The sequence below is a fragment of the Helianthus annuus genome, chromosome 11 (assembly GCF_002127325.2).
Source record: "Helianthus annuus cultivar XRQ/B chromosome 11, HanXRQr2.0-SUNRISE, whole genome shotgun sequence".
In the NCBI taxonomy this organism is placed as follows: domain Eukaryota; kingdom Viridiplantae; phylum Streptophyta; class Magnoliopsida; order Asterales; family Asteraceae; genus Helianthus; species Helianthus annuus.
The window spans coordinates 148,284,507-148,292,621 of record NC_035443.2 but is presented as its reverse complement, the minus strand read 5'-3'; the positions used below and the strand labels follow the sequence as shown (position 1 = coordinate 148,292,621).

At 42.5% G+C, this 8,115-nt stretch overlaps 1 non-coding gene across 1 annotated transcript; it reads right to left on the bottom strand.

Moving 5' to 3' along the window:
- Window positions 1–1,962: 1,962 nt before the first annotated feature.
- On the bottom strand, window positions 1,963–2,069 carry LOC118484570. Its single transcript, XR_004873678.1, has one exon. It is a non-coding gene; the product is annotated as a small nucleolar RNA R71 (small nucleolar RNA).
- Window positions 2,070–8,115: the final 6,046 nt, after the last annotated feature.

The following is an 8,115-nucleotide window of genomic DNA, read 5'->3' as shown; positions in this document are numbered from 1 at the left end:
TCTCGGGATCCAAGATTGATCGTAAGAGTTCTTGACAATCAAGGCCATGTTTGCCTAAGTCTCTTACATCACTTGGTGAAGACAAGTGTTTAGTATAATACTTTTTATTTTTAATCTTTTGCACTTTTTATTTGGTTTTGTATTAATGACTTTAATAACTAGTTACTTATGTTGAAGGTGATCTTTCCTTATCGTTTGTCCGTGGTGTCTTGGCATTATTTTACTGTCTATATAAAATAAAAGATTTTCACCATTCATATCTCCACAGTCTATATGGAGGTATGTTGGCTACCTGGTCGGGGGTTAAGGGAATGGTTTGGTAAAGGTCTTGCCCTTGTTCAGCATTTAGAGGTCCTGCTTGGGACCTGGGTCAAATTTAGTAGGATCTCCTTCAATGCCCATAGGTATTGGATGGCGGGGATCCAAACTCTTTGACCCCCTCATAAGCTAACTACTATTAATACTATAACCCGGCTATTTAGGACTGTATCCCTGCTGACTCAGACTACTTAGCCGAGGGTAACGTCACCGCCGAAAACGGGGCCTACCATAATTTGCATTAATAACTTAATTCATTATCTTTCAATAATCCGACCCTTTAGGATTGTATCCTTGCTGACTCAAACTACTGGGTTGAGGGTAACGTCACCTCCGAAAAAGGGGCCTACTACAATAACTAAGATAATCTCTTAAACAAGTGCAAAAGTGCGAAAATAATCAAAGGTTATACTAATACACGTGTCGGATCCAAGTGATTCATCTTGTCTATCTGTTTTTATTTTATTTTCTTTTTCAGCATTTAGTTAGTTTTTATTTTTCTTAGTTTAAAACATTTCTCTAACTTTTTGATTTGATTAGACGTTGAGGATAAACCGGTATTAAAAGCTCTTGTGTCCTTGGACGACCTCGGTATCTTACCAACACTATACTACGTCCACGATGGGTGCACTTGCCCATATGTGTGTTTAGTGTTAGTAAATATCGTGTTTTATAAATTTAAAACTTGGCTAAAAGTGTAAAAAGGGCTTAAATATATATCTAAAAATATAACACACTTCACGCACATCAAGTTTTTGGCGCCGCTGCCGGGGACACAAGGATTTTAAGAAAGTTAGGAATCAACGGCCTAATCATCTTTTTTATTTTTCTTTAATTTTTAGGATTTTTTAGATTTTTTTCAACTTCTGCAGAGCTCAGCACGGGGCCGTGCCTGGTCGGACACGGGCCGTGCTCAGCAACGTCACTGGCAGTTTTTGTTTTTCAAGTTAACAGGAGGCTGACCACGGGGCCGTGTCGGTGCAACACGGGGTCGTGTCCAACTTCCAGTAACTGGGATCTGAAAAACAACCACTGTATCTCCGACCACGGGGCCGTGTTCGCTCGACACAGGGCCGTGGTGAACCTTCTGACCAACATTCTTTTCTGTTTTTATTGCAGGACTTGGAACCCGACGCCAACCTCGCGTAGTGTATGAGCTCCAGTTCCAATAAAGACATAAAGGAACCATTAGAAGAACCCGAACGCTTTCTCAGAAAAAGGTTAAAAGCCAAAAACCAAGAGAAAGTTTCGGGTGACCCAACCCCAATGGCGGACCAACGTACCCTCATGGATTACTTACGGCCCACTGTAGGTAATCTCGGCGCCGCTATCAATGCCCCGAATGTCGAAGCCAATAACTTCGAACTTCGACCGCACTTGATACAAATGCTCCAAAACTCCGCAACCTTTCACGGGCTCGCGGACGAGGATCCCCATCTACATATAACTAATTTCTTAGAAATATGTGATACATTTCGGATCAATGGAGCATCAAACGACGCCATCCGCCTTCGTATGTTTCCATTCTCACTAAAAGACCGAGCGAAAGCTTGGCTCAACACCCTCCCAGCTGGATCGGTAAACACCTGGGATGAACTAGCCCAAAAATTTCTATATAAGTATTTCCCTCCTTCTAAAACTGCTAAATTAATGGCTGAAATTAACACATACTCACAAGAGGACGGGGAATCCTTATATGAAACTTGGGAAAGGTTCAAGGAGCTATTACGCAAATGTCCCCATCACGGCCTCGCAATATGGCAACAAGTATCCACTTTCTACAATGGGTTGTTGCCACATACTAGGCAGACACTTGATTCTAGCTCCGGGGGACTTTTAGGTAATCGACGCCCACACGAAATATATAATCAAATTGAGGAAATTGCTCAAACCAATTTTCAATGGCACACTCCCCGGGGAAATAAAACTATCGCCCCGGGCGCCCATAAGGTAGATGAAAGCACCTCTTTACAAGCCCAAATCGAGGCCCTTTCTTCAAAAATAAAAAAATTAGAAATGACAAAAACAGTCTCGGTTATGGCTTGTGAGGGGTGTGGTGGGTCACATGAAAATTGGAGTTGCATGAAAGAAACGGACGATCAACAAGAAATGGTAAACTACATTGATAATAGACCTAGGCCGTCGGGTCCTCCAACGGGGACCTTCAACCAAGGATGGCGAAACCACCCAAACCTTGGTTGGAGGGAGCCCGGCAATAGTAGTAACCAACAACCACAACGAACAAACTTTCAGCAATCAAGAAATGAGTCACAAAATTTCACTCAACAACAAAGTGGAAGAGAAAGGCTCGAAGATACTATATCTCGCCTCGTCTCTGACACTGACAAGAAAAATTCGGAAAGATTCCTACAATTAGAATCTAACTTTAGGAATCAACAGGCTAGCATTCAAAACATAGAAAAACAAATAAATCAACTAGCTCAAAATTTTTCCGAAAGACCACAAGGCGCATTACCCAGCAATACCGAAACCAACCCGAAGGCGCAAGTTCACCTCATCACGCTACGAAACCGGACCGTAGGGCCTGCAGAAGTACCTCCAACCGCGGAAGAATCAACACCAACAAATCTGCAAGAGAAGGACCCTCCCCCATCAACAGAGCCTACCAAGGCTCCTCGGGTTCCGTACCCCGGTAGGTTAATTCGTCAGAAAACCAACGAGCAATTCGCAAAATTCGAAAGTTTGCTAAAACAATTGCATGTCAATATTCCTTTTATCGAAGTCCTAACACAAATGCCCAAATACTCTAGATTTATGAGGGACTTCCTTACACATAAAAAGAAAATTGAAAATTTGCAATTAGTTAATTTAGGCGAAGAATGCTCTGCCCTCGTACTCAATAAACTACCCCAAAAAAAGATCGATCCCGGAAGTTTCACGATTCCGTGCTCAATAGGGGAATCTCCCGTTCGCAATGCCTTGGCCGACCTAGGAGCTAGCATTAATCTCATGCCCTCTTCAATGTTCAAAAGGCTTGGCTTGGGAACCACAAGCCCCACAAAAATAAGCATACAACTCGCGGATCGATCGGTCAAGTTCCCGCAAGGTGTCATCGAAAATGTCTTGGTAAGGGTAAGCAGATTCGTTTATCCTGTTGACTTTGTCATACTCGACATGGAGGAAGACACCGAGGTCCCTCTTATTCTAGGGAGACCTTTCCTTGCCACCGCACAAGCAGTAGTGGACATGAATGACGGGACACTAACTTTGAGATATGGGGACGATGAGGTAAAGTTCGGAGTTGGGAAAAGAATAGAGGATGACGACCCGGTCCACTACATGAAGGTTATCGACTCAAGCTTGGATGCCGCTCTCCGACGGTGTAACTTGGGAGGCAAGGCACCCCAATCAAAGGACGTGTAACCGGGAATTGGGTCTAGCCAAGGACCCTTATAAACGTGGCGCACCACGGAGGCATTCCGCGGACCTATCCTTAGTTTAGTTTAATCTTTTAGTTTTTGCAGAATAAAACACACTCATGGTGGTAATGGATGAAAAAGGGAACGAGAAAAAATGGAACCATGCAGAAGAACAGAACAAACCGACAAAAATCTCCATAACAGAAGGCTCCACACGGGCCGTGCCCAACCAACACGGCCCCGTGCTGAGCCCCCTGCAAGAAATCACCCAGTTCAGGTAACTGGACACGGGCCGTGTTCAGCGAACACGCCCCCGTGTCCAGGCTTCTGTTTCAATTCTATAATTTTTGCTACTGGCACTTGACCACGGGGCCGTGCCCGGTCAACACGGGGCCGTGTCCAGAGTGCCAGTAACACAAATCTTTGTTTTTAAACACGATTTTACATATTCAAATCAACCAAAAACTTTATTTTTGGACACATTGAGGACAATGTGTAATTTAAGTGTGGGGGGGATGCTAAAACCTTGGAATTTTGCAAAATCCTAAAACAAGCCTTACACAAAACTCTATTGGAACCGCTAAACACCCCAAATTTTTTTCAAAAACTTTTTCATTTTTTTTTATTTACTTGTCTTAGTTTAAGTTGGGAATAACAAGTTATAAAAGGGTTATATTTTTACAAACTTACAACCGATAGCGTCGTGATAAAAAGAACTAACATAAGAAAATTATGAAACGGTATAACAAGTCTAGCTAAAATTCGATTATATATGCTTGGTCACATTAAAAACCCATTCCCACAAAAAAGTGAGTTTTGAGCCTTTATTGAGCATAAAAATACACATACTTAGATTAAATGCTCATTTTTCGTTTCTTGTGTGAATAGCCGCTCGGTCTTTACAAATCTAGAACTTGCCACGACGATACATTCCCGGTCCTTACCAACTTAAACCCAAGTAAGTAAATGATGGAGGCATTAGGACTAACTATTTTTCTTTCAAAACCATTATTTTTTTTTTTTTTTTTTTTTACCTACCCAAAACCCCCCTAGAAAACCCCTTTGAGCCTAAACCTTTCATTTCATTACCCCCAAAACAATTTTCTACCCACCAAAAACCTTTTTCATTTTTTCACCTTTATTTTAGTGACAAACTCGGTTTTTCATAAACATACCTTTACGTGACAAAAAAAAAAAAAAATATATATATATATATATATATATATATGAAGTCAAAAACAAACATAAGCTACAAAAAGCTTGTTTGGAGAAATACTTCAAAAATAAATGTCACCAAAAATAAGGTATTTCACGAAAAACCGACACTTGTTACAATTTTCGCCCTTTTTACTAACCACTAACCAACCACCCACCTTTAAACCCAAGCCTTCAACCCAAAAGACCTCTTGATATTTACAAAGGTAAAAAGTTAAAAAGGAGGAGGATTGATCACTTGGCAAGTGTGACAACTCGAACTTTAGACTTGCTTTGATGTAACGTTGCGTGCTTATGAGAACTGGATTATATGATTTTAAATGAATATTTGTTTACGTGTGTTATGTGTGTATGTATGTTATGCGTTGCACGAGCCCAAACCACACAAACCGGTCACACAAGCCTTTGGGCTTTACACCTTACATTCGGTCCATTAGGTAACCGAGTGGGCTCGGCCCACTCCCCACTCGCAACCACTATACCAAAACTAAGGGTCTTGTTTTCCTCTCATTTGTTACAACACAAGAATACACACACAAAACCCTAGCTCCTCTATCTCGTCTCTCTCTCTCTCGGCTTGTTTAGGAACCGACGGCACAAGGCCACCCGATCACCCTCTTGTTCGGATCACATCTCGTTACTTGTAACCGGTTAGTATGTTTGTTTGAATTCATGTTCGATTATATGTGATGCCACGATTGCTATCATTCGGTTGTGCGATGTAACTAGGGAGTATGTTAGTAAAAATTGATTGGTTGTTGATGTTGGATGCGGGTACGGATAATAGTGATGTTTGTTAATCTGATTTGCTGTTGATGATGTTAATGATAATGTCTTGTTGATTGGCTGTGAAGTTATGCAATTCGAGTTTAATGTTCGTGAAATCGGATCATAATATGATTGAGTGTTATGATTATTGTTATTGTTCATAAGTGTAATTATTAGGGTTCATAAGAATTTATGATTTATTTTCCCTGTTTGATCGATGAATTTTTGAATGACAAACTGTTAGTTGATAATTGATTTTTGGAAACTGTCAACGATGATTGAATTGCCTAAATGAATTGCGTGAAATCAGGAAAGTCGTTACACACGCGGTTGCGACTCGGCATCGCTTGTTGCGAGTCGGAACCCCACTCGAGACCAGACCGCACGAACCGCAACCACGGTTGCGAGTCAGATTGCGACTCGTAACCAGACCATGATGAACCGAGATCTCCATTGCGACTCGCAACCAGCCGTTGCGACTCGTAATCTCCGGTTGCGACTCGAGATCTCCGTTGCGACTCGAGACCACCGTTGCACGCACACTGTTGGGCCTTCACTGTCATGGGCCCAATCTATTGAGCCCAACGATTTGAATTGTGGACTGTTTATTAATGGACTTGTATGTGTTTGCTATTTGGGCCGATTGAGAATCTGGATTGTTTTGTTATTGGGCTGCTTATGTCATTGGGCCGGGTATGAATGGACTTAGAACAATTGGATCCTCACATGCTATGTCTTATCTGTTTACGTGCGTACATGTTTGCCATGACTATACGTGATTACTATATACGTGCTATATACGAACCTGACTCGTATAATAACCATGATAGGACGTGAGTGATCATTTACTTGCTACTTGTACTTTCTGTGTATCTGCCGAGCAAACCAAGGTGAGTTCACACAGCCAAGGCATGGGATTCCCGGGTTGGGAATTGGGTTGGATACGTTATTGTAAAAGGAGTTACTTGTACTTACGCATATACCAGACTATAGACCATCGTCCTCCGGTTAGTCAGGACACGTTACGTAAAGCCTACGTAACCCAGTATATTTGCCATATGTCTCCCGGGTCGGGAGGACACGTTACGTAAAGCCTACGTAACCCAATACCATCTACTGGCTTCCAGGTCGGAAGGCCACGCTGCGTAAAGCCTACGTAGCCCCCACGCGTACCACTGTCCTCGGGGAAGGGCACGTCACGTAAAGCCTACGTGACCCTGTACGTTTTCCTGTTCTCGGTAAAGAAGAACACATGGTCGGAAGTTAGTCTAGTAAGTACCGTTAATGAGAAGCCCTCATTAGCCAGGATGAACATGGGAAACCCCCACCTTTATTACACACTAGTATGGGAAGCCCCCACTAGCTATACTTATGCATTACATTATGAACTTACTTTCTGTGAACTCGCTCAACTAGTTGTTGATTATTTGCTGCATGCCTTGCAGGACCTTAGGTACATTACGGAGCTTGCACAGGGAGGAGCAGGTCGTTGTGGCAGATGGATCATGAACGTTATTCGAACTTATATTTATTTTGAGATTTCATACTATGCTTCCGCTACTTAAACGATGTTGGTTTTTTTGAAACATCAATCATGTCATGATGATTTACGTTATTTACTTTTATATTAAATGCTATGTTTGATATGATTGATGGCTTGATCCTGGTCAGTCACGCTCCCAAGCGGTGGTATTCTGCGGGTGGATTTTGGGGGTGTGACAGATTGGTATCAGAGCCATTGGTTATAGAGAACTTGGTTTTAATACGGGAAAACGTTTTATTAAAACCGGACTATAACCAGTACAGTGCTCTCAACGATCCACAACGACGCTTCGCTCCACGTGCAAGACTCGACATCCTAGGTAATAAGGTTTATGTTTATTGCCTGTTTGCTAGAACTGCTTAGAACTTTGCTCGCATTACGCTTAGATACACGTGCTTTGATTTCATGAGAACACCTATATGCCTACGCTTTTCTGTCATCGCCCTACTCGCGAACCATTCTTACGTATGCTACTTGTTACTATGAAGATCATGTCTGGACGAATCAACATGACACAAGCCCAGCTAGAGGCTCTTGTTCAAGCTCAAGTTGCTGCGGCAGTTGCAGCAGCTCAAGCAGGTAGTATATCCTGCAGTATAGGCACACACTAGGATCTTTAGATCCTACACTAACTCTCGTATTTAACTCTCGTCCTATTCGTACACATTAGGTCAACACGCGCAGCAGCCTGTCTGCACGTTCAAGAACTTCATGGACTGTCGTCCGAACTCTTTCAGCGGCACAGAAGGAGCAGTGGGACTCCTCCACTGGTTCGAGAAGTTAGAATCGGTGTTCGAAATGTGCGAGTGCCCTGAGGCTCGCAAGGTCAAGTTTGCTACCGGCACTTTGGAAGGAATAGCATTGACTTGGTGGAACGCCCAAGTCCAGATC